This window comes from Lepidochelys olivacea (genome assembly GCF_965140295.1).
Source record: "Lepidochelys olivacea isolate rLepOli2 genome assembly, chromosome: 12".
NCBI lineage: Eukaryota > Metazoa > Chordata > Testudines > Cheloniidae > Lepidochelys > Lepidochelys olivacea.
This window is the reverse complement of record NC_140422.1, coordinates 17,449,095-17,477,020: the sequence shown is the minus strand read 5'-3', so window position 1 is coordinate 17,477,020 and position 27,926 is coordinate 17,449,095. Positions and strand designations below refer to the sequence as shown.

Here is a 27,926-nt window from a genome sequence, read left to right as displayed (position 1 = left end):
AAGCATCAGAGGGGTAGCCATGTTAGTTTGGATCTGTAAAAGCGGCAAAGAGTCCTGTGGCACCTTATAGACTAAGAGACGTATTGGAGCATAAGCTTTTGTGGAAAAATACCCACTTCGTCAGATGCACGAAAGCTTATGCTCCAATACGTCTATTAGTCTATAAGGTGCCACAGGACTCTTTGCCAGTTTGAAGTCAGTTTCTAGAGTCGCAAATACGATTGTATCTCAGTCCCCATGTATGGAGGAGGTAGATGCCTGCTATGTGATGTGCAAATACAGTTCAAAAGTGGACCATGGGAGGGAAAAGCCACTAGGTTCTTTGGTTGGGTCCTCAATGAGATGTTTGTTCAGGATATTGGCATCCTTTCACTTTGCTTGCCACCAGGAGCAGATTTTCCATTAAAAAAATTGAGCTGTGGCATGGGGCCCCCAACAACAGGGGGCCCCCCCAAAATGCAGCACAAATCTCATCTGACAACCTGCCCCCAAGTTCCAGCCAGTGGCAGGGCTCAGGCTACCTGCGTGCTGTGACTGGTGGCCCCATGCTGCTCCCGCAAGCGGCCGGCAGCTGGCACATCTCTGTGCGCCCCTGGTGGGGGGCAGTGCACGGAGACCCACTGCCCCCTCCCCCCAAGGGGAACGCAGAGACATGCCAGCAGCAGGGCTAAGGCAGATCCCTGCTTGCTCTGCCACCCTCCCTCTGTCCTGCGCCGCTCCCAGAAGCAGCCGGCATGTCCCTGTGGCTCCTGGGGGGGTGTGTGTCTCTGCGTGCTGCCCCAGCCCCAAGTGTTGACACTGCAGCTCCCATTGGCCAGGAACTGCATTGTGAGTGATCAGTCATTTTGACTCTGATAATGTCAATGGATCAAGGAAGGGAAGGATAGTCTATAGTCCTACAAGAGTTTGGGAGGGCAGGGACTTGCCCAGTCAGAGCATTAAGGATCTACATATTGCTGAGGCTGGCTAATGCTGGGCCACTCTTTCTTCCTGTTGACAGGAGTTTCTCAAGAAAATTCCGTTTGTGGCAGTCTTATAAAAGAGGCTTACACTATCAGGGTTCCCTGCGGTGAATTTGGGTGCCATTCTCTCAGGATCAGGGCAGCAACTTCTGCAGTGCAACTGGTAATAGGGGCTTGAGGGATACAATTGGATGATGTCATAATACTCGGTGCATATGAGGTCTCCAGTTGGGAATTAGAGACCAGAGGTGTGAATGTGCTATGTTTTGCTGCATACCTAGTTTTCTGGATCAAGGGAGCTGGTGACAAGAGATAATGATTAGATCTGTGTAACCAAAAATAAATATCAAGTGAGCCTGTGGGCAGTGGCGCTTGCAGGCAGCGGCGCGTGGAGACCCTCTGCCCCCCCACCCCCCACGTAGGAGACACTGTTGGGGTGGGGAGGTGTGCCGGTCCTTTGGGAGCTGCGCCACCTGAGGTAAGCGCCGCCCCCCTACCTGCCTCCCACAAAGCTGGGGTAGGTGATGACAATCTTCTCATATTCCGCCCTATTATGTTGTTAAGGCGCAACCAACGTCATCAAAGTGGCATCCAAATGTTGCTCAGCGAAGTCCCAGATCCAACAGCAATAGGAAATAATTTTCTTACATGTGTCCTGGTAGAAATGGGTCTTCTGGAGGGATCTGAATGCAGAGAGAGTAGAGACCCTGTAGTACAACTTCAGAAGGTCACCCAATGTATAGGAGCTGGTGAAGATGATATTGTGGAGATAGTTCTGGGGGTGAGCAGACTAACCACGTGTCAAGGTGGCATCGTTGATAGAGCTGAGGAGACTTGAGTGATGCAAAAAAGGCACAGGGAAAGATAAATAGGAAGAGGTAGAGTTCTGCAAGACCTTGAAAATGAGGACAAGAAGTATGAACTCAATATGGTGGAGAATGGGAAGCCAGAGAAGGGATCCAAAGGAGATGGATGCTTCATGATCCAAGTGAAGGGCAAGGAAGATGGCCTTGTGAGCAGTATTTTTGAAGGGCTGGAATGGAGAAATATGGATGTCAGGGAGGTTGGAGAGGAGAAGGTTACAATAGTCAAGATGGGAGGCAATGGGAGTCTGAATGAGAATTTATAGGGACAGAAAGAAGAGGGCAGACCTTATAAATGTTGTGGAGGAAGAAATGATAGGATTTGAACACAGCCCAGATGTATGGGGCAAGTGAGAGGAAGGAGTTAAAGATGACCTCTCGTTTGTGCCTTGGACTGACAGGGAGGGTGATGGTGATGTCAAGAACAGCAGAGAAAGGATGCGGGGAGAGGAGAGGGCTTGGGAAGGAAGATTTCATATAGAGGGGGATGTTTCTTGTATACCACCTGTTTTTGTTGGCATTGTCGGTATGCACTCTGATTGTGGAAAGCAATGCACTTAATAGCACATGTCCACAGGCTGACACACATTGGCGGGGGAGTGTAGAAAGCCTGCATTGCTACTGCCCATACTGTCTCTGTTCTGTAGCTAAACAGAGGGCTTCAGTCCATGACTAGCATTCTGGCATCTTTCACTATCCATTAAAAAGATTTTTTTTCCAAGCAATGTTTTTCATTTTTTTAAAAAAAACTGAAGCCCCTTTGAATTTGAGGATATACAACTTTTAAAAGCATGGAACTCTGCGAAAGGAAGTAAAAATGATTGCTTATTGCTGCAGACATCACTTATGGCTGCAGATTTCTTTGAGCTTCATGCAAGTCATGCTGAACAGCTGTTTTCTGAAGCGATGGCAACTAGTCAAATCCTAAAAATATCACACAGACTCCGTAAATGTTAACTCATCAGTATCAAAACGATTCTCAGAGGGGCTGATCCCCAAAAACACAGTGACAGAAGTGTGTGTGTGGGGGGTTGGGAATGGGGGTGCTGCTTTGCACTTTCTGCACTTCAAGCCTCAGCTGCCTAAAAATCGTGGCCCCCCCCATACTAGGGACTAGTTGTGAGAATTTTTCCATAGTGGATAAAAGATGGAGTGGCCAATTCAGGTATGATAATCTTTCCCATCTCTAGCTTCCAAGGAAGCTTCAGCCACACACCCTTTCCCTAGAGCTGTGCCCTCTACTCTGGCAATTAGGGGAGAAAAGGGCAGCACAGAAGCAATTACACTAACTCTATGCCACCAGAAGCTTATCTGATGCTAGGGGGAGCCTCCTGTGGCTGTTTACAATAGCCCAAGGACTGCTTTGCCTAGATTATATACAGCAACTGGTCATACTGCAGAGCAGGAGCAGGACCTCGCTCTTTACCTGCTTAAATGTTTCATAGAATATCAGGGTTGGAAGGGACCTCAGTAGGTTATCTAGTCCAACCCCCTGCTCAAAGCAGGACCAATCCCCAATTTTTGCCCCAGATCCATAAATAGCCCCCTCAAGGATTGAACTCACAATCCTGGGTTTAGCAGGCCAATGCTCAAACCACTGAGCTATCCCTCCCTTTCCCATATAGCATGCTACTGGGGCGGTAGTGGGGGGAGGAAGTAAGGTGTATTCACTTCTGTAAAAGTTGAAGTCAGGAGCTGGGTGGTGTGTGCTGTGAAAGAGTTAGAGAATAGTGGATGAAGATTTCTTGTTAAAGCAGGAAGAATGTATATGCCAAGGTTGCAATAAATCTCAGTTCCCCAAGGCCTCAAGGTATCACCACAGAGCCCTGTCAGCACAGAGCGGAACTGTAGCAGAACATATCATGCTACTATCAATGGCCTCCAGTACTGAAATGGGGGTCCCTTGTGGCTGCGGGTTTGGGACCTATACTTTCATAAGCATTGCATGAAGGAAAAGTGAGTCTCCCCCAATCCAGTGTATTTGTACAAGCCTCTGAGGACTGGGATAATCACCAATCTTAGCTGGCATGATCTGGTTTCCTCCATGCCATGCTAATTGATACGATCCCAGTAGTCAGTGTGGTATGAAAAAGTTTATTTCATCCCACAAATGGGATATGAAAACAACAAAATGGTGTACGATTTAAAAGCGAACAATAGGAGCCCCATTTACAAACAAAACCAGCTGTCCACTTGTATTATCTCTTTAAGAGTTAGGATACTGTTATTTTGGTAAACCATTGCACAGGAATCTGGAAGCTTTATTATGGAAAATTCCTCATGAAGATAATCTTTCAAGCCAGGAAGGGGAGGTTGGATTAGAAACCATGTTATGTAAATTTATTGTTCCAAAAGCCAAAACCCAGCCCCACAGATTGCACAACACACTTGCAAGAGAGAGCCAAGATCTGTTACATAAAAATGGAATGCTGATGACAATTCAGCAACAGCTACTGACATTCTCATCTGGTCCTGTTGGGATAAACAAGGCATTTATTGTCACTTGTTATTTACTAGAGCAGAGTCTGTGCAACTTGACTTTTGTCTTCCACTTTCACAGCATAAACAGAGAGATCAGTGACTTTTCCTTCTTAAAAAAAAAAAAAAGACTAGGCAGAGTGGGTCATGTTGACATCATTTTGTTGCCCTTGTAAATGCTGAAGGAGCTGTAAACAGATAGTATAAGCTCACCTGCTAAAGGAAGTGAGAGAAGCAGAGGTCTGCAGGATGCTTCACAGACCAACGGAAAAAAAGAGGGGCAACCAAACAAGATGAGCTCTTCTGAATGTGGAGAAGACCTAGCTAATCAATCCCACTAATTTAAATCAACATGAGAGAAGAAGGTTGTGTGTATTTTTAAAGGACCGGAGTGTGTGTGTCCACTGAACTGGACAGGTGCAGGTAAGCACTGAAATACTTCCTATTTCAGCTGGACAGTACTGCTTGTGACCTGGATTGTTCAGCCGGAACCAGCCTTTTCATAGAAGGCTATCACAATACTTCACAGTGCTCTATCCCCAGTGGCTGGTAGGAGGATATACCTGCTTGCCACAGGAAGCAGAGAAATGGAATGCTTCCCCCATCCATCCCACCATCTACACAGAGCAGTGTAACTTTCTGACTATCACATGTACTAGATGACTTAAGCCGGTTAAGAAGCAAAACAAGTGTCTCTTGTCAGAGTCCTGACTTGCTCTCTACCTTTCTGCCTTTTCAAGGTCACATATTAAATATGCCACAAAGGAAAATGGACCAAACTTTAGACCAGTTAAGGTTCACCGTTACACAAAGTTTCCATCCAGTGAATTATAACAAATGTATTTTAAAATGTGTTGAGTCTGTAGGTCTAGCTGACGGAGTGCTTCAATAGCTAATTTACATCAGTTAAAAATGTTTGCAAGCAGAGTACCTACAATTTCTAGTTTTGTTAAAACCAATCACTTCTCTATTGGGCTTACAAAACTTTTCTTGCATGTCTGTACATATAACAAGTTACAAACACAGAGAGCTATCTAGCTAGAGTCCTTAAAAGAGAAGTTTGACTCAAAGGCATTCGTTTTCATGGTGTGCTTGTAATGGATCTTGTATAGCTATTAAAATGTTATTCTGCTCCTATAGCTATTACTGTATTCCAATACATGTTATCCTGAGTGCAAATGTAATTAACAATGATCAGTGCTAACAGAAGCAAACAGTTAGCACACACATACTGCATCTTTGTTCTTCCATTACAGTGAATTTACAAAAAAAAGTATAACCTACTATACTGTTACCTTTTAAATGCTAAACACTGTAGGTCACATCCTGTCATGTTTACACAAATGATTCATTCTCCCTAATATACATTGTCCCAGTGGCTTGAGAGTAGCAGCAGGGAGAATGTACAGTCCTCTCTGCCACCTGCATGTCAACGTGGGAATGACCTCATTAGATCCTGTTAAAATCTTAGTATACCGGTCAGGTTCAGAAGAGATCTTCTCCCAGACTCTTACGAGTGGTTATAGTGCTTACTACTATGTTTTTTTAAACTAAGGTAAAACAGACATAGAAGCACCAGCTAGGTTAGACCGACTGACTTTAAATTTTAAAATAAATATCTGTTGCTTGAAACTTTCCAGCAGTTATTCGTAGCTGAACTAAAGTTGGCTAAGATGTCAATGGGACTAACAGCAGTAAGCACTGTGCCTGGTAGTAAGCATTTGTAGGATCAGATCCCTAGCTAAAAGATTGTTCCTCATGGAGGACTAGCCACATTCTAAGTTTGAAATGTTGTTTGTTCAGTTATTTCTCAGTTATTAGTTAGCAAAAAACAAAAGAAGAAACTGTATTTCCCACCTTCCCCCTCCACTCTCACATAATCAGGATGAATGAACTTCACCTGGCCTTTGGACCTAAGCATGGGAAATTTTGGCCTCAAAAATGAAGAATGTTCAGAATGTTACAAATTGGTGTTAAGGTGTTTGCAGGGTACGCTATATATAACATTCATTACACCCAATTTAAAAGCAGAATGCTTGTTGTTAGTGTTTCATCTGTTTAAATATGACATTTATTGATTTATTAATGAGGGAATTCTTTGATGTAACTGCAGGATAATTTAGTTAGATCTCTCTTCCTTCACAGCAACAGTTCTCTAACCAGGGCCTGTGGAGTCTTTTCTGGTGGTCCACAGAACACAATGTTTTGAGAGCCACAAAGTGAGGGATTGGGAGAGGAAGTGGGTCAATATTTCTCCTGCAAAGTTGTCAGCAGAATAAAAGCTGGAAAACCAGTGAATTGAGTTCTTTGAGAAGCACTGATATCTAATAGTTATAATCACTCTGATTTCTTTTTAGCTCTGTAAAATGAGGCACAAGTAATACCTGAAACTGAGGAAGCAGACATATATATAGTCATGCAAGATAAATGTATTCACTTCTTCTACACCAATATATATCACAATTAGCTTAAAAAAATCTTGTTAGTATTGTGCAATATAACAAGACGTACTAATATACCCATAAAACAACCTAGCCCAACATTTGTATTGCTGATTGCCCTCCAAGGCAGGGAGGATGAAATGAGTCTAGAATGCAATTAGAAGCTGTACTGAACCCAGGGCTCAGTAATTAAAATTGTATGCACTGGGAGGGGGTGTACTAGAAGAAGGCTTTTTGAATCTCTGATTTTTAAGATTGTATGGTTATAACATTAAAATCAAGAAAGTTTACCATGCCCGCACAAACATCAGCCTTTCCTACACAGACAAACGATGAGTGACTAGTCCATATATCCTAGCTACCTCTGAGAGGTATGAAATTATCCTGGCCATGTCTTAACAGATCCTACATTTTATTAGCATTAACAAATAACAAAAACCAAATACAAAGACAAGAGACACATTCAATCCCAGCACTGTTTCACACAGTTATCCACACAATGGGCCAGACACAATTATTTGGTGCCATGTTATAAGTGATTATCTCCTTTGTAGGCCCCTACATCAACGTTGGTGCTTTACCCAAGTTTGGAAACTGTGCTCTTATACTGGATAGCCATCTGTCTTGGATGGTTTAGACACAACAAATTTTGCATCTTGGCAGTGGGTTAGGCTAGCTGTCCCTTGTGGTCTCTTGTCCTAACCCTATGATACTATGATTCTAGGTTATACATGGTTCCAGCTAAAAAGGCTTCTGAGTATATCTGGCTAACACACATACATGGGGTCAAACCAGCAGAGACAGTGTAGATCTTTAAACCATCCCTACCTAGTCTATAATAGGACTCTTAAATGTGGTTCTACATAGTTTGGCCCTGTTGTAGAAACTGGTTTAGCTGGAATCAGGTTTTCAACTACCTTCTCAACTGTGGTCACAGGTCCAGCCTAGATACTCTCGGATTCTTTGCAGCTTCCTCTCCACAATGTCAGTGCTAGAGATGAAGTTTTGCAAATGAAGTTACTGCATCTCTCTGGACCTGATTTAGGATTTTACTTATCAACTTGAGCACAGAGGCCAAGCTCCTCTAGTCTCCTTTGAAAAAGGTAGTGGACTAGGATGACTGCATCACACTCAGTTCTGACCTGATGTTTTGCTTTGGATGTTGGCATTCCCCAGATGATCAAAAGAACATTTTGGTCATGTATCTTTACAGCTCCCTAAAAATTATTTCAAAAATTGAAGTTAAATAATAGATGGTTGATTAAACAGACCTCTGTGAAAGAAGGTCTTTCTACTTAGAGCGCTAAACTCTAGCTCTCAGACTGCTTTTCATTTGTTACTATATTTGAATCAATGCCAAGCAACACAGACTGTTAGTTAAGTGTCCTTTAAAACTTCAGGCAGTAAGCTAGACAAATTGTGCAATCTTTTTAACTTTTGTCAAGACAAATTTGCATATGGCAAGACACTTTCAATAGAGCAGGTAAAATGTGATAATGTAACAACCTTACTAGGGGACAGATTTTGTAAAGGTACTTAGGCACTTACAGATGCAGAAAGGCACTTAGGGATAGATTCACAAGGTGAACATTTAGGTACCCTATCACCTAGTGGAATTCACAACCCTGAGTTGGGTGCCCAGGTTCCCTGTACAATGCATGGGGATAGTTAGGGATTCACAGAACCCAGCACACTGAGCAGGAAGCCACCTATGCTAGCCACTACAGAATATGAGTGAGTGAGTCAGAATGTGAGTGAGATGAAGAGGGGTGTGGCCTAAGTCTCACACTTCAAAAGGAGTTAGGTGCCTAACTCTGGACTGGAGGGAGATGCTTCCCTCCATCTGAGATTCTCAGGCATGAACCCCCTCCTTGGTTTTGAGCCATACTGTTTAGGAAAGAAGTCAAATGCTTTTCGATAGCAAGTGGTGTGCACTTAAAAATAAGAAGAAAATTAAAAGTACTGTCAGTAGACACTATACATAAGTCAACTTGTTAGCTGTAGTCTATATCATGGATAAGCCAGGCTACTAATGAGCACAATGAAACATGGACAAATTCAGCCCTATTATAAGCTAGTATCTCCACTGAGATGAATGAAGTTGCAGCTGCACCTGCTTCCACTAAGGCTCAATTTCCCTCATCACTCCAGTCCAAACCAACTTCCCAAATCTTCAATCTTTTATTAAAGGCATAAGGATGATATGTCTTGCTCTTTACACAACATGCATAACAGGAAGAAACCACACAGGCAGAGTGGGATTAAAATATCCATGTTTACTATTTACAGCATGCATGGCCTAGCTACGTATACGCACTGCTGCTTTGGCACATGTCTGGTGTCGTCTCAAGCCTAGAACACAGGGATGGCCACTCAAGGGCTCACAAATTATTTAAAGGGATGCTACTCAATTCCCATGCATTACATATAATAAAGAAGTAAATTACAAAGATATACAGAATTGCTAACTTTAGTACACAATGAGAATGGTTAAACTAATGTGGAAGAGCATGGTTTCTGTTCTAGAATGAGTGCCTGGCATGCTGTTAGGGCTACACAAACACAAAACCAACTGAACAGATATGTATCCAACACCAATGTGATCACTTTCCATGGACATTACAGCCCTTTCTTTCCTTCATTCTTTAAGTGTTTGATCTTTGAAGTCAACATCCCATTGACTTCAGCGGTGCGATATAAGGCCCTAAACTACATAAATAATAAATACAATAACATTTTCCCGGTTTTATATTTGTTTCACATTTAAACAAAATTCCCCAACATGTTGCCAACTAAGGGTATGCGTAGCTTACTTTAATCACTTGCAACTCAGAAGGTCCAATATTCAAGGTCCATTTACTCTTCCAGTTCTTTTCAGCACACTCTAAATGTCATCTTCTTTATAATATTCACTTTCCAGTACTGTAATTGATTTACCATAATCATCCAGCTAAGATTACCCACTTAAATGTCCCATGTTGTATGGGAATATGTTGTACCAATAAAATAAAAACCAGCAGGATCTTATTAAAGGGAAAAAGGCAAAATACCACATTTATTGTGAATACAGAAAGAATCATAGTAAGCAGTTAGTTATAGCTATAACATGCCATTCAATCTCATATTTAGTCACACATTCATTCATACAAACACACACACACACACACAGGTTCTGCAAGGTTGTTATCATAGTTACCAGCCTTAGAGTTGCTCATGCCAAGCCACTGGCCAGGTGGCCTGGACATGAGGAGGGAGCAGGGCCTTGTCAGATGCTCATCTGATGCTCCTGGAAGTTGGTTTGCAGAATCAGACCCCGAAGTTCTCACTTTTTAGAGTCTATTTTTATAGGAATTTCTTCCTATGCCAGTCTATGGGAATTGCTTCATCATGCTGTTGCTGAATCAATCAGCAGATAGCACATTCCTGACGGCTCCAAGATGTTATCTTGTTCTTTGGTTCTCCCATCCTTGAGGCTGTTGGGTGGATTCCAGTCTGCCCTCCGGGGGGGGTCGGGGTCCTCTGGTTATTTCCAGTTGACGCCTCCTTCAGCCGATGGACACTGGATTCTTAGGCTGGCACCTCCCTGATCATTCAGTTATTATCCACACCAAGCATCCATCCACATACATCCTCGATCTCTATTTTAATCACAATTGTTAATACAACAAAAGGGTGGGGAGTCTCTGGGTGCTGTTTCTGTTGTTAGAGTATTGCTTTGAGTCTCTCTCTCTGTGAATTGCTTTGAGAACAGACTCTGTCTTAGAATGTACTAACACAATTAGCAGCTTGCAAGTTTCACACATGGAGGGAGAGAAACAGCACCAAAAACCAAGAGACCTCTTAATTAGTAATACCCTGGAATTTAAACTCTGGGGAATCAAACTCATTTGTGATTTTAATACAGAACTTCTTTAATATGATCCAACAAATATGCTTGGTGGATTGTATTATGCAAAACTTACACCTAGAGACAAGATCACATTCTTAGGCCAGGATTTTCTACAGTGCATCAACATCAGCAAAAATTGGACATCTGTAATACAAATCCATATTGACCCTGTTACTTTTGTTACTACTCTACAGTAGCTCTTGCAAGGCAAGTAGAATCTCTAAGCTTACCATATAGCATGACTCTTAAATAAAGGAACTCTTCATAGTATTAAAGTGCCAGACCAGTCTTTCAGCAGATGGAGTTAATTAACAAATGCAGCATACCAGGCCAGTAAAGAAAGTCCCGAAAAAGTACAAACTGAAAGCCGAACTTCATATGTGGAATACCAATTGCATACAATTTGCTAATTGTTTTCCCTTTAAAAATCTTCTCTTTCTTCAGATTCACCTTGTTGACTACCCAAGCATATAATACGGGAAATTTATACTCACAAAGTGTGTATGGTTGGGAAGATAGGGGAATCTAGCTTTTTGGTGGAATTTTTTTCAGGAGATTTCCTGTTGATTTGTTCTATTTAGGTAGCTAGCTAGTTTTCATTGGCAGGATTTACTGCTGGAATGCTGAAGGGTTTACACACACACACACACACACACAAAGAGATAAAGGGAGAGAGATCTCTGATTTACGCTCTTTGGCAATTCTAAAAATGCCAAATCTAAGTTAAATGCAGCATATGAGGAAGATTATTTCTCTTCCATAGCACATACCTTAGGCAAGTACTGTGTGTGTGTGTGTGAAATTCTATTTTATCTACTCTCCTACGTAAAGGGGACCACCAGTACTTATAAAATAGTCTCCTGGAATGTTAATGGCCATAATAACCTCCTAAAGAAAAATAAGGTCCTTAATCATCTTAAGAAGCTACCTCCTGAATCTGTAGGCATACAAAAGACTCATCTCACAGTTGATGAATCAGCTAAATTAAAATAAAGTTTGGATTGAAGAAGTATACTTTGCATCCTATCAAAGGAAAAAGCAAAGAGAAGATGCTATTTTAAATAGAAAACTCTTCATTCTAAATTATGCCATCCTTATCTGACAAAGAGAGTAGAGATATACCTGTATCTGGAAATATAAACGGACGAGGAACTATCTTAATAAATCTTTGTACCCTAATGAAACACGTAAATAATTTATTAATAGTATTCTTTTAGACCTTACTCCATAAGTGAAGTATATCTTATTTATGTTTAGGGAAGTCAGACTTAGAGCTAAGCAGAAAGTCTGATAAAACACTAATATGTGGAAAGAAGGAAAATATAATAAGCAATATCCAAAATCAGTCTCTGAAATGCAATTGGTTGATATGTGGAAATAATCACATTCTGGAAAAAAAGACTAGAAAATATACTGGAAGAGCCAGTGTTCATATTCCAGAATAGAATGTTTATGTTTGTCAATTGTAAACCTTTGTATAGAGTCTATAAAACTGGTATAGACAATATTATTTTTTCAGATCAGGCCCCAATGTGAGCTGCTGTATAAACTGTACACATGGGAAAAACAAGGAAAGCATGGAATATGAAATTATTCTCTACATCAGAACACAAGTGTCACAGATTAAAATGCTGGAATATGTAATATTAAATGATACAGGAGTTACCAGTTATGGTACTCTGTGGGATGCAGCAAACATCGTAATTGGAGGGAAATTGCTTGGAATGGCTAGCAATGTAAAGAAAAAAATGATGGGGAAGAACTGCCTTACTTGAGAAAGAAAAAGAAAGACTGGAGGCTCTGCATAAGAGCACGTAAGAACAGCTATATTGGGTCAGACTAATGGTCCATCTAGCCCCTTATCCTGTCTTCTGACCGTGGCTAGTGCCAGATGCTTTAGAGGGAATGAACAGAACAGGGCAATTTTGAGTGATCCATTTCCTATCATCCAGTCCCAGCTTCTGGCAGTTGGAGGCTTAGGGACTTCCAGAGCAAAGGGACATTACCTCGCCCACCTTGTCACCTCGATGTGGGACAATTCCTCAGATTTGTCACCTAAAAAAAATGGCTCAGGTGAGAGGATCTCTCCCACATCCTCTGCAGTGAAGGCAGATGCAAAGAATTCATTTAGCTTCTCCGCAATGGCTTTGTCTTCCCTCAGTGCTCCTTTGGCACCTGTACAGTGCAGTACAGTGGCCTCACTGACTGTTTGGCAGGCTTCCTACCTCTAGTGTTCTTCAAAATAATTTTGCTGTTAGCTTTTGTGTCTTTAGCTAGTTTCTCTTTACATTGTTTCTTGACCTGCCTTATTATACGTTTTCACTTGACTTGCCAGAGTTTATGCTCCTTTCTATTTTCCTCACTGGCATTTGACTTCCAATTTTTAAAGGATGCCTTTACTGCCTCTTTTTCTCTGCTGTTTAGCCATGGTCACATTTTTTGATCCTATGGTTTTTTAAAATTATTAATTATATTATTTACTATTGTTGTTATTCATTATTATTATTACTATTATTATTTGGGGTATACATTTAATCTGAGCCTCTGTTATGATTTTAAATAGTTTGATTGCAGTTTACAGGCATTCCACCTTTGTACTGTTTCTTTTAATTTCCATTTAACTAGCTTCCTCATTTTTGTGTAATTACCCTTTTTGAAGTTAAATGGTACTCTTGTGGATTTCTTTGATATTTTCCCCCCTACAAGGATGTTAAATTTAATTACATTTTTGTCACTATTACTGAGCAGTTCAGTTACAGTAGAACCTCAGAGTTACCAACACCTCAGGAATAGAGGTTGTTTGTAACTCTGAAATGGTCCTAACTCTGAACAAAATGTTATGGTTGTTCTTTCAAAACTTTACAATTAAACATTGACTTAATACAGCTTTGAATCTTTACTATATAGAAGAAAACTGCTTTAAGAAGCATCTTTAAGTATGACTACAATAGAGTACTGGATCTGATTAAAAAACCCTTGGAATAATAAACAAGTTAACAATAGTTACCTCAACTACTAGAAAGCCTAATAATTGAGAAAGTAGCTTATCAGAAAATATTATACACTACTTTATTTCAGAGTTTATACCACTGAGGAACATCAGGAATAGAAGGGATTTTTGTAAGTTCCTTTTGTAACTGTTTCCAGCTGTGTAGTATTTCAACAGAAAAAAAAATGACGTACAAATAACTCAAGACATAACTGAATTGAAGACAGTTTTATTCCAGGATTCTCCATGGAAAGGAAAAACAGGTAGAACAAAGTGAACAAAAAAGGCCTTAAAGAATGGGGGAAAGCATTTGACTTCTAAATATAAGAAGAATGTAATCAGATAATACAGGATGTCGTGCTACTGCCTATAATTTGATGGGAACACCATATCACTTGTACATAGATTCTGTTCCCCTGCTTCCAGATAATGGGCTATGGAAATTACATTATTGGAGAAACTGCAATGGAGAAGGGAGCTTGGACCAAATTATATAGTACTGTCCCAAAATATATAGACATATTGCCAGAAACAGCAACTGTCACCCAAAATGAAAGGTATTGAGATCTCCCTGCTGGAAATAATGAGCAAAATATAATCCAGAAATAACAGATGCCAGAACACAGAAGAATGTACAAAGCTTTTGGCGGAGAAACACACTACAGTCAGAACATGGAGGTTAGCACTTCTGCCTTCTTATATAAAGTGGTTAAGAGTGGCAACAGGTGGAAATGGAACGCCACACGTATTTGTTTCAAAACAAACTGAAGAAATGAAAAGCTGCTTGGTCTTTTTTTAAGTGACATGACAGAACATCCTTAGGTGTCGCAGCACAGGAGACAGAGACAAAAGGACAATTTAAACTAAAATTGGACAGACCCAACTCAGCCTTTGTGAAGTATCAGAGATTTTCCAGGTCCCCTGTGTCACCAGAGTATGGTGTACAACTATTATGGTATGCAGATATTAACTTTCAAATGTATATAGAGCTAGATAGATCATGACCTGCTGTTATGCAGGTATAGGGAGAAAGAAGGGGAGGGAGCAAGAAACCTTCCTCAGTCCTTGAATCATCAACAAGATTTGCAGCCCTTGCACTTGAGAGAGGACAGAACTGCATGCAAGTTGTTCCCCACCAGGAGTAGACCACTACCTCCTGTGCCTACCAACAGAGTTGTGGGGAGGTAACTATGCTGCACTTCTACATGTGGTGTAGCAGTGTCCATGCTCCCCCATGCACTAGAGAGTTCTGGGGGGCTTTCTGCCTATCACAGACTGAAGGGCCTTGATGATCCTCCCGGAATGATATCCCACACCACCTCCAGCTCAAAGGAGGAAAGGTTGGAATCTCAAGTCAATGTACAGGTGTGATTATTCTAAGAATGTTTACTCACAGTATATTTTGTATCTGATTCTGATGTATTGACAAGACTTCAATAAAAAGCTACACTGAAAAACCAAAACTTTGAACTCAGATTCTGAAAAAAAGAGAAATTACTCCTCATTTATAAGCACCAAAATCCCCTCTGGCATTATGACATACAATATGATATACATATCTATATTGCATCTTCAATAAAATATTACTAAAATTTTATACCTTGATATTTTATACAGAGAAGCAAGATAGTTAAAACTAAAGACTTGTCTACATGGGGAAATTAACTGACATAACTATTTTTATAATTGTTCCATGACAACTCTGCTGGTATAACTCCCCAGGTGAGGACACTATTCCAGAATAAAACTGATTTTAGAACAGAAAGGACTTCAGTAGGTGGTAATCATCCAGGCACTTCTGAATATCCTGTAGACATCTATCTGCATCTGTAGGCATCTAACTCCCACTGACTAGCAATGAGGCTCCTAGGGCCCAGCTTCTCAAATGTATTTAGGCACCTAACTCCCATTGAAACCAACAGAAGTTAGGAGCCTAAATACCTTTACTGATCTGGGCCTAAGTGCCTAAATCCCCTTTTTAAATGGGACTCAGGCTCCTAAGTCATGACCTTTAAAAATTTTATTCTGTATCCCTTCACCACCACTGAACTTCAGGTACCTCTGGGATGGAAGGTGGCTACAAACTATTCCACAACAATCCTCTTATGGAGCAAGGAGAATGGTGACTGAGGACATTGCAGCAAACCCTTCTTTTAATGAAATTGAAAGCAATGAAACATTGAACCAGGTAAATTTATGTCTGTGTAATTCCCATGCTGGTAATCACTGAGTTTGCCTGCATGTCTAAGGTATTAATTACACTTGGGAACATGATAGGGTTCTTATCTTGCCAATAACTGCTATAACGAAGTAGTGATCGCATGAATGTTCATGTGTTGATAAAGTAGTATCTGTTGTAGTAACTTGGCAAAAGGCATAATTGTTTTGCTAGAAATTATTAAAAATCATTCTGAAATGACTGACATTCTCCTGCAGCACAATGGCTATGTGCATGATACACCAAATGGATGTTTGGATGCCTGCCTGCTGCAGCCGAGCTGATTTGCCCCATAACATGTGAAGGTTTGATTGTATGTTGATATGAAATCAAAGCCTAATGGCCCAAAAGAGCTCTTGACATACTTCCAAAATATTTCATGGTTTTTGCTTTCGCAGTTGTTCCCAGGCCTTAGTTTATCCTCCACCAAAACTCCTGTTTTGAATACTGCCCTATAAGTATTTATTTAAAACTTATGTACACAAGCTATTTTTCAAAAAAGAAACTGTTTGTGGTTTTAAGAAAACATATACAGCAGGCAATGAAAGCCTTACTTAAAAGTGAAATAATGATCACAACATTTTTGGTATAATTGCCATGCCAGTAATCTGTGTGCACTGACAGTTGTGAGGTAAGCCTCTTACAAGTAAAAAGAAAAGGAGTAAATAAATTTGTTAGTCTCTAAGGTGCCACAAGTACTCCTTTTCTTTTTGCGAATACAGACTAACACGGCTGCTACACTGAAACCTCTTACAAGTGTTTGTCTCCTTAGGAATTCCTCTGTATTTAAATAGTGATGAAGGGATGACTGGTCTGTTTAACCACAGAGACTTCTGAGCAGCTGCCTCTGTATTGATTAGCTCAGCCTCCACTGAACAAAAATTTACAATATGGTGGCATTACTCCCAGATTACACAAGTGTCTTGTTAAATCTTCCTTGTCCTGTGGAGAGTCATATACAAAGTGATTATGCAGAGATACTAGCCTCTTTAAAGTTATTGAGTCAATTAATTAAGTTGCTGTGACTGACAAACTTGCAATCAGAATATGGAACACATCAGTTCTTATAATTCATTAAATGAAATTATTAATGGACAAAAAACTACAGAGAGCCAATCTGTGAACTAGTGTAACACCCTGTGAAGTTTGGAGGTGCCACATCTCTTATGCCAGATTTTGCAAGATTACTAGATTATGGTCAGGCAATTTGTTCCACTTACCTCATCAGTTATATCTGTGATGTGTCCTTACCTGGGTTTTTATGTTATTTTAAAAATCATATAAAACAAATCTTCTAAGCCTATGCCAGATGTTTCTCCTGTCTACAGATTTCTACTGCTTCTGGCGAAGAAATCAAAGCACTGTGACAATATAGAAAAAAGATATGGAAAAACTCCCAGCTAACTCGTCCTTTTGCTGGCTAGCAGAGTATGTTTTTTTTTTGTTTGTTTGTTTTTTTAAATACCAGAGGTTCCATTAGTTATTCCAATGGTCTGCAAAGATGCCATCTGCTGAATATGGGTTCACACACACTGGGTTAATCCAGAACTGTCACAGAGGGCATATGGTCAAGGGGAGAGCATATGGTCTGGGGAAGGGCATTTGTTTTAGCTGCTGAACCCTCCCCAGCTGGCTTATCTGTTGAGTAAGCCTGAGAGTTCATTGAGGAAGACTGCATGTCTGCCTGGAGGATCAATATAAAGTGTCCATGCTTGAGCCAACTCACTCAGATCAAACTGAAATCTATACACTGAAATTGTTTTCTTTTTAGAATGGGTCAGAAAATAAGTAAAAACCTAGGTAAGAGAAAGCAGTCTCTGGAAGTAATTCAAATACAATTGAAATAGCTATCCATGAACCATGGCACAGACTTCTAAATAGAGACTCCTTAAAGATGTCTAGTACACAATATAGTATTTGATTGTCATACAGCTCAGCAGGAGCCCAACCTGCAGACTTTACTCAATTAACCTTAATGGGTCTATGCACTTGTCTAAAGGGCTGAAGAAGCAAGTCCCAATGATTCCACATTCCTATTCTAATATCCTTGTGTGAATGTTCAGTGAGTCCCTGATGGTTGTGATGTATTTTTGCTTTCTTTGGCCCTAATTCAGCAAAGCACTTATGTACCTGCTAAAGGGCTTTGGTGATTCAGAGCCTTGATTATGACATTTTTAAAAAAAACATTGAAGGGGAGAAATAGGAATGGATCAAAAAAGAGCTTGGATGGAAAAATCTGAGTGGAAAACCAAGTCTTATATCTCCATATCTGATTAGGGTGACCAGATGTCCCGTTTTTAGAGGGACAGTCCTGTTTTTTGGGACTTTTTCTTATATAGGTGCCTATTACCCCCCAACCCCCGTCCCGTTTTTTCACAGTTGCTATCTGGTCACCCTATATCTGATTACCCAGAGGGGATGCAATGACTGAAATAAAGACAGTTCAAAGGTTGGTTGGTTCTCACAATTGTCTTAATTACCAATTCTATTTTCATTATATTCAACCAGAATTCAGCCAGGGAATCATTAGAGAGGGACAGTGTCCCATTTATTTATTTATTTGAGACAGACATTGTTTTCCCTCAGCTCTTTATACTCTATTCACCACGGATGGTGGGGGACGAGGGAGTGAATCTATGGCAGTTTATAATGGAAAGAATTGGAATGATGGGGGTGTAAACTCCAATGTGCACCAGTGTAGACTCTGCTAGTGCGTGATAAATGTTCCTTAGTGTGGGTTAAGGTAGTACTGTTTAACGTAGGACTACATTAACCCATACTAGGGAACTTTTACTGCACACCAATAGGGTTTAGATGGGACAGTTAGTGCATAACACACTGGTGTGCCTTGGAATTTACACCTCAGCTGGTGCAGACTCAGGCATCATGTAGACAAGACCTTTGTAAAAATAGCACCTTTTTACTCAAAGATGTGCCCTGGGTATACTCAATGTCCTATCTGTTCATTTTAGTGACAGAAACATGGCTTTGATCCCACAAGTTGGTCTGCAGAATTGCTGCCTAGTGTCCTAATCCTGCAAAGACTTATGCAGGTACTTAACATTAAGCCCCTGATTAAGCATGTGTTAGTTTTCCTGTGTTTCCAATGGAACAGAAACAATGCACATTAAGTACCGTTGAGTTCCATTTATTATATGCATAAATGTTCAAGAGGGTCTACTCATGGTGTTTGAAGTTAAGCACATGGGTAAGTCTTTTCTGGCCTATGACAGCTCGGTGGGCCTATGTTTTTGCCTTTTACTCCTACAATCCCTACACAGCCACCATAGATCAGACAGTGTGTGCTGGTGAGGGTGAGCCTGTGTTTTATCAGCAGGATTGTTCACTAATTCCAATACTGTACACCTGGTCAAACCTACTGAGGGACATAGGATTGCACAAGTGTTGCTGAGGGCACCAACTGCAGAACCTTTCTTACTGGTGCAGAAGCAGAAATAAGTAGCCCACCTTGATATGGCCCACCTTGATTATCATACACATTGTAAGGAGAGTGATCACTTTAGATAAGCTATTACCAACAGGAGAGTGGGGTGGGGGGGAGAGAAAACCTTTTGTAGTGATAAACACCCATTTTTTCATGGTTTGTGTGTATAAAACGATCTTCTGTACTTTCCACAGTATGCATCCGATGAAGTGAGCTGTAGCTCACGAAAGCTCATGCTCAAATAAATTGGTTAGTCTCTAAGGTGCCACAAGTACTCCTTTTCTTTTTGTAGCCCACCTTGAATCTTAGATCCCAAGGTGAGTTTGCAGGGTTGATAATTAGGGAGGGGAAAATAAAATATCTTTTCTGTTATAAATGGAGCTGATTTGATAGGGAAATAATTGCTATTGAACCTCATGGCATGTCTAGAGAGTCTTTTTTTTCAGAGGAACAAAGTACAAAGAAATGCCATCATTTACCTCATTTTTAATTGGCTTTTCCTAAAGGAAACATGAACCGTTTTTCTTTTAATTCATTATGGAGCTTCATCAATACTAGTACTTCCTCATGCTCCTCTGCAGAGAGGATCTTTGTGAGGAATCAGGACCCAGTATAATCAATGGTAGAAGGTTATGACCATCTTTTTCTTTTCCTCCCACCCTGTTTTACTATTGACTTCAGCTGGAGTAAGATGGGGACCTATCTCTTACTTAATATGCTAGTTTATTCTTTGATGCTTATAGCAATGCTAAAGAAAACATTGAACTGCTTTTCTTATTCTGATATTAGATCGTAGAACTGTGTGTCTAGATGATATAAAATGTTATCTAGGGAATTCATTTATGGAGAAAGTACCTTACATTGAAAGGAACTAGATGGGACACACCTTTGCTTTCTTTTAAAGTGTTTTTGGAGAAAGGTTATTATAAGCAAGGCCATCTTTGTAGGTTATATATTTTAATAAAAACCTGGTTTTTTGTGTGTGTGTGTGTGTGTGTGTGTGTGTGTGTGTGTGTACACCGTAATTGCTACCAGGGCACTCACTGACTGTCTTCCTTCTGGCTCCTGCTGCTTCCTCTGCACTGCTGCTGCTGCCGCCACTGCCCAGATATCACTGTCTGCTGCTTCCCAGGGGAAGTTGTGGGGTGAGAGTGCCTCTGGGGCATGCGTGACCCACCTAGACCCTTCCTGGGACCCACCACTTGGGAAACACTTCTAATTCAAAGCCCTCTGTTGTAAACATTTCCTGTGGAAACCGATTTATAAACCTCCACCGCATATCCTCCTCCTCCTTCCCCCTCAAAGTCCTGCCAGGCTAGGATCTGACCTTCATGCTCTTCCGGTTTTTTCAGGCTCTTTGCAATTTCACACTGATCATGGACCAAGACCCCATTGTGCTAATCACTGTACCAACAGAGAACAAAAAGATGGTCCCTGCCCTCAATAGTTTACAATTTAAGTATAAGGGCAAGAGACATCCAATGAATACTGACAGTGCAATGGGGGAGCACAAAGAAACGAGGGGACAAAGAAACAAACTTCTGTGTTAAGTCTGAGTAACTGTGCAAATGTTTGCTATGATCACACATCCCCATATAAGTACACTCCTTTTTTCGTAATGGCTGAGAAATTGTTTCATCTCCTTTTGAAAGAACTGGCTACTGGCTCCCCCTGCAGTTACTTTAGTGCCATCAACACACATATTTCCTAGTAGGGGATGTTTTAAAGGTACTATGGACTGTTTTCTGTCAGCTAATCATTTTAATAACATGCTCTTTTTTTTTCTTTTGACCTGGAGTGTATGGATATTGGCTTTACAGGTGACAACTGGTTCTTCATCTATTAGAACATGCTGCCGCCGTGCCGACTAGTCTGTTTTTGTTTTTATTCACATGAAAACCTCATTTTATTTTCTTGCTGGTAACCTTGCTGGACCGTGTTTTCTCTTACAACATATTTCATTATCAGTAGGGCCCTACCAAATTCAAGGTTCATTTTGGTCAAGTTCATGGTCACAGGATTTTTAAAATCGTATATTTCATGATTTTAGCTATTTATATCTGAAATTTCATGGTGTTGTAATTGGAGGGGTCCTGACCAAAAAGGAGTTCTGGAGAGGTGGCAAGGTTATTGTTGGGGGGATTGTGGTACTGCTACCCTTACTTCTGTGCTGCTGTTGGCGGCAGTGCTGCCTTCAGAGCTAGCCAGCTGGAGAGCGGCGGCTGCCAGCCGGGAGCCCTGCTCTGAAGGCAGAGCTGCCGCCAAACGGCAGCACAGAAGAAAGGCTGGCATGGTATGGTATTGCCACCCTTACTTCTGTGCTACTGCCTGCAGAACTGGGCCCTCAGTCAGCAGCCACCGCTCTCGGGCCACCCACCTCTGAAGGCAGCAGTGCAGAAGTAAGGGTGGCATGGTATGGTATTGCCACCCTTACTTCTGCACTGCTGCTGGCGGGGTGTTGCCTTCAAGAGCTGAACACCCGACCAACAGTCTCCGCTCTCCGGCTGCCCAGTTCTGAAGGCAGCTCAGAAGTAAGGATGGCAATACCGTGACCTCCCTAAAATAACCTTGTGACCCCCCTGCCCACAACTCCCTTTTGGGTCAGGCCCCCCAATTTGAGAAATGCTGGTCTCCCCTGTGAAATCTGTATAGTATAGAGTAAAAACACACAAAAGGCCAGATTTCACAGGGGGAGACCAGATTTCACGGTCCACAACATGTTTTTCATGGCTGTGAATTTGGTAGGGCCCTAATGATGATTAAAATCTGCAATGCCAGGAATAAAAAGACCCATCACCTTTAATAATGTACTTCCATTTATAAACTAGACAGTGGAACAACAGGTCACAGTAGTCTGATACTCAAAGGACTGGCTCACCTATTCTGTCATTTGTGGTTGAGAAAAAGAAATAAGGCCAGATGCTCAAATGGTGTAAATTGGCACAGTTACAATGCAGTCATTAGAACATACTTTCCAGATTTTGATCATGATACAGTGGAGTCGCATCTTACGCGGGGGTTAGATTCTAAAGTCAGCGCGTAAGGCTAAAATCTCATATAGTCAAAATTACCCTTGAAAATCCCTTAAATCACTCATACAGTATACTGTACATGGTTTTGTGTATACAACCCTGTACAGTAATATGTATACATGTATAATGTATACAGTAATGTACAGTATTTAATAAAGAGTACATATGCAAAATATAATTTTACAGTACTGTATTTTTAATTACAGGGGGTAATTACACAGAGGTAATTACAGGGGGTCATCAGGGCTTGATGTCGATCCAGGAGACAAAGGTGATAGAGAGCTTGGGTGACAGCGAGCGAGTCGTAGACTAAGTGGTTGGCTCTGGTTCAGCTCGAGAAGTTGATTGAGTAGGCTCATCTGCTGCTGGTTGTTTTTCCTTGAAAAACATGGTGATCGGCAACTGTCGCTGTTGTCTCTTGAGCTGCTCAAACATTTCTTGATATGGTCTCAAATTGTCCATAATACTACGTGTGATTTTGAGGCTTCGTTCCATAGAGGGATCGTATTCAGAAATTAAATAGTTCTTCATTGGCAGATGCAACGTCACCAGTAGTCTGCATGTTTTTGAGGTAGAAGCGGTTCCTAAAACTGTTAAGCCAACCTAGGCTGGCTTTGCATTCCTTCTCATCAGAAGGCTGTCCCTCTTCGGTGGGAGGTTTGAACAGTGCATAGAGGCTAAGAGCCTTTTCTCGCAATGTGTTGCCATCGATAGGCACACATTTACAGTTCATGTCTTCCAGACGTAAGTTTAATGCCTTTTCAGTCTTCACTAGTCTTATCATGCACCTGGCTCGTCACTGTAGTAGTTATTGCAGCACTTGATGCCACAGCTTGATGAATTTCTCTCAAATCTTGATGGCACGGATGCTAGATTAGTTGCAGCCATATTTATACGCCACGTTGGAGACTGACATACCATCTCTCAATAAGTCCAACACATCCAGTTTTTCCTCCAGCGTTGGAACAGATCGCTGTTTCTTCGGTTGAGCACCAGATGAAGTAGTTGGCTTGTGTTTAGGGGTCATGTTGTACGAAAAATACGTATCTTTAAACACTAGAATCACACTCAGCATGACGAGATGCTCACACTATGAGAGGCATGCAGGAACTGAGACCGACTGAGGGAACAGCAAATTCACGTCTCCCATCTCACGCTCACTCCGGGGCATATGTTAATTAAGTGGAATGTTGGGTGGAATCGCCCAAACTATTTACAGATATCTTGTTATTTTTCTTTTTTTTTGCCGAGCACGTATAGTTGAATTTGCGTAAATTAAATGCACATATGATGCGACTCACCTGTATAAATAATTGCTTTTCTTTCAAAATGTGCCAGTTATTTGCTCCTGAGAATCTGTAAAATGTCACATGTACCGAAACGGAGTCTGTTTTCAGAAAATTTTGGGCCCTCTTGGCTCTAAAAGAGCTTGCTCTTAGAACATACTTGCTTAGAATTTGGGGTTTTAAAATGTTTTATATTCAGAAATTCAATACAAGTCTTAAAGAATTAGCAATATTTTACAGAGTTAAACTGTCTCAATTTTATACTGACTGTTCCTCATTCTTTGGAATGTTTTTTTTTTAAAAGGGGGAGACAGTGTCTTATTTTTGTAGTGATGATGCAATCATTTTAGATATAATGAAATGTTATGGGGTTTAATCAGTTGTAATTAAGGTAGTAAAACTGGTTGGTTTCCCTGAGAAGTCACGAGGAATGTAGTCTACATAGCCGCACTGTTTCAGGAGTAAGATGTAACCACATGTTTTGAGCATAAGTATGCACATGTATGCGAAAGAATTTGCATGCACAAAACACATTTGTGCGTGAACAGCTTATCAACTATGCCCAGGCATTACAGTCTTTCAACTGTGCGTACAGATATTAGCATACCAAAATGCATATGCACAAAATTATGCACACACAGACCTGGAGGTCTGGTTGAGATTGCACTGAATAATAGGTCAAATATCCTTGAGAGCTCTGCTGTACAGGTACAGGCCTGCTGGGTTTATGCCCTCTGCCAGCAGGTGGAAATGGGAACATATCAGATATGTGCATAGTTTTATAAGCAGATTTTTCCACAAATCAGAACCCCTCTAGTAATAGAATATGACAACTTACTCAGTTGACAGCACATTAGGAGGTCTTAAAATCTTGAAGAATCAAATAGCTTTTTTATTAAAAGAGCATGTCATACATCACAGTAGAGGGAACTACAAGCCTTCCACGGGGGAGAACCACTCAGAACATAATCAAGCCTTCACCTAGAAATAGCACACAGTGCAGAAAAGCATCAGTGAGAGAGAGGCGTTCATATAAAATGCAGCCCATGAGCTTGTGAACCAGAAGGATACCATGTCAGAGTCAATAAAAGCACTGTATGAGCCAATGTCCTTCCCCAGAAGATCTGCTCAGAAACTTATGCCATTACCACTCAGAAGCGCTCTTCCAAAAACTAGCTAGAGACAGATTCCAACAGCCCGAGTAAGGCACTGAATGAGAGGCAGAGATTTAGAGCCAGATTGTGACCCCATTGCTTATGCTGGGTACTACATAATCTAACTCTTGGATCGTAAACTCTGCAGGGCAAGTACCATGTTTTCTTGTCTGTTACACACAATATTACACAAATTTGTACTTCTCAGCAAGAACAAAAAAGACAGGATACAAAACGCCAAGGCATTCAGCTACCATGAAGACGGGCATGGTATACGACCCTAAACATGGTGAAGCAGAATATATAATACTCACTATCATCCACTATTTAGACAGGACTGTCTCTATTGTTTCCCACTCAAAGCACTGACTCAGGAGAGAAATACTTAGCAGAGGACGTGAGGAATGCAGCCAGAGACTGTATTCCAAAGGACTCTGTTCCCAGCTCTGGCATATGGAGTGTGCTGGAGTGGGGAATGAAATGTAGTTCTGTGGAGACCATGAAAAGCCCCTGCAGGATTAAGTTATACTAGGGGCCACTTTGACCCAAACAGCCCAGAATCAGAAGAGCACAAAGGTGGCTTAAAGCCTTACTCACCTCCCTCTTGAGGTGCAGCAGAGAACCTTACCTTCTTCCCCAAAAGTTTTCTAATACAGTTGAGATGTTGATGTCCATGTTTCGGCTTTCAAATGTTGGCAAGTATGAAATTGGGACAAAAGGACAAAGACCACAATGTATACATATAAAGGTGCTGGACTCTTCTCAGCACTCCAAAGATGGAAGTTAATGAAGCCAGTATGCACATGAAAGTGGGCATGTGTATGCAGTGTGTTTTAAGATTGACAGATTCTGCAAGAGACAAGATCAGACACACACAGATGTTCACCAACAGTATCGGCTATTGCCTGCATTAAGTTATCAAAATGAGTGTTGCCAGTTAGGGAAAGAGTGCATTGGCTTTGATGTCAAGTGAGCTAGAAAACTACTTTGGGCTTGTCTGCACTTGAAAGTTGTTTCGAATTAACGTAGGGTGTGAATTTAAAGTGCGATAGCTATTACTGAAGCTACAGAAACAAAGCACCTTGACTTCAACAGAATTAAACCATTTTACAGCAACTGAAGATCTGGCCATTTGTTGTGCCAAAGAAACTGAACCCAGAACTGTTTTATTCTAGATGTTGAATTCTGGCACAATATCAATATTCAGGTATAATTAATGGTTATAGTTAAAAGAAAAGGAGTACTTGTGGCACCTTAGAGACTAACAAATTTATTTGAGCATAAGCTTTCGTGAGCTACAGCTCACTTCATCGGATGCAACCTATATTAAGTAATTTAAATGATAAGACTCTCTTCAGGAGTTTATTTCTTAAAAATGCACACCCTTCACTTACCTTGACAGCTAACTCTGATTACCCTTTACAATCCCAGACTGTGTCTATATTAGAAAGCAGGCTCAATTTAACTTCTGAGAACTCTACATGCTACATTCTATGGCACTAGGACATTGGACGCTAGGGGGAGGATCCTTAACTGATACAGATTGTCATAGGCTCATTGAAGTTAATGGAAATAAGAAAACCAATGAGATTTTAAATAGTAGTTGAGAAATGGGAGTGTGTTCCTCTCCCCAACTTTACAGCAAGAGAGAGAAGGTCACAGATATAGTAGCCTGCCATGCCACGCCACCAGTTCCAAGTTAAATACGTTTTGTGCAAGACTACAGAGCAGCTTAACTGAATGAGAGTCTTACTACTTACTACTCACATCTGATGAAGTGAGCTGTAGCTCATGAAAGCTTATGCTCTAATAAATTTGTTAGTCTCTAAGGTGCCACAAGTACTCCTATTCTTTTTGCAGATACAGACTAACACGGCTGCTACCCTGAAACTTGAACACTGCAGTCTTTTTCCTTCATCAGAAAGGGAACAGGGAAATCTATCCATGCCTCCCCTCATGTGGTCCTCATTATTCCTTTCTAGGAGTAATGAGGACCACAGTTCCATGACATTGTCTCACTGCTCTGTGGAGCCTTGGAGACAGACAACATCTGTCCACTGGGGGCAGGGAGGTGTGGCTCCACCTCTGAGAAACTGCCAGTTGAGACATTTTCCATACCTAGGAAAACTAACCACTCTATATTGGCAAGGAAAATAAAACATTAAGACTAAATAAAATAATTCTACAGCAGAGCAAGGAATTTGAGGAGTAACAAACTGAGTACCAAATAATAATACCATATATTTTTCCAATTAACAGCCCTTTGGGTGTGGGTTGGATCCATGGACCTCATCACTCCAAGAAAGGACATTTTCAGATAAGGCACAGATAGGTTTTTTCTATTTTTATTCATAATGAGTTCCACAGGTGCATGACATTGGGATTTTCATAGCAGTGTCCACTTGGGGTGGTGGGAACTGCAGTATAATTACAGGTACCTGAATTTGCTTTATCCAAAATCCCTAGCTATCCAGATCCACAGTAAGACCCCCAGGTGAAAATGCAGTTCAAAATAGCACTACTGTTTATCCAAACACCCAATTATCTGAAAGTTTCAGATGTCCCCCAGGCTGTTCAGATAAATGGGAGCGTACTGTATACACACTTATGTACAGATGCAAAAGAATATAACCCTTTCCTAATTTTACAGGGATATTACAGGGAGGAGCACCCACCTACTGAAGGCTTCATCAGATGATGACTGGATGTCCAGCTTGTAGAATCTGAAGGTGGTATGAATAAATGGCCAGCTGATTACTTTACTCATGTCCTTGTATGAGGAATGTGATATTTCTGTCCATGAAGCTGCCACAGCTCTGAGGGAGTGAGCTCTAATATTGCAAGACAGAGTTTACATTTTTGACTGGTATGCTTCTGAGATACAGTATCTCAGCCACCTGGAAATGGAATTTTCGAAGTTCCTTTGATGCTGGAGAATAAAGCACAAAGAAAGCACTTGTCATGACTCATCTTCTTTGTCAGGGAGAGGCCATTAGGCCATGCAATTAAAAAAAATTTTTTTTTAAAAGAAATTAAGAGGGACCATCCTTGAAATGCCATCCACCCATGTTAGCATTCAGGGGTGGCCAAACTTACTGACCCTCCGAGCTGCATACGACAATCTTCAAAAGTTTGAGAGCTGGAGCACACCAGCCAGAGCTCTGGGCTT

The 27,926-nt window shown here is 41.0% G+C and overlaps 1 protein-coding gene and 1 long non-coding RNA gene across 2 annotated transcripts in view; one reads left to right on the top strand and one right to left on the bottom strand.

Annotated features, from left to right (window-relative positions):
* The window catches only part of SIAH1 (siah E3 ubiquitin protein ligase 1), a 106,087-nt gene extending 78,422 nt beyond the window's left edge, over window positions 1-27,665 (bottom strand). The window contains exon 1 of the mRNA XM_084644293.1: window positions 27,433-27,665. The gene's annotated coding sequence lies outside the window, so the exon portion shown is untranslated. The remainder of the gene's footprint in view (window positions 1-27,432) is intronic.
* On the top strand, window positions 4,301-27,469 carry LOC311528853. The gene is made up of 3 exons (XR_014713717.1): window positions 4,301-4,726; window positions 15,678-15,810; window positions 27,408-27,469. It is a non-coding gene; the product is annotated as an uncharacterized lncRNA (long non-coding RNA).
* Window positions 27,666-27,926: the final 261 nt, after the last annotated feature.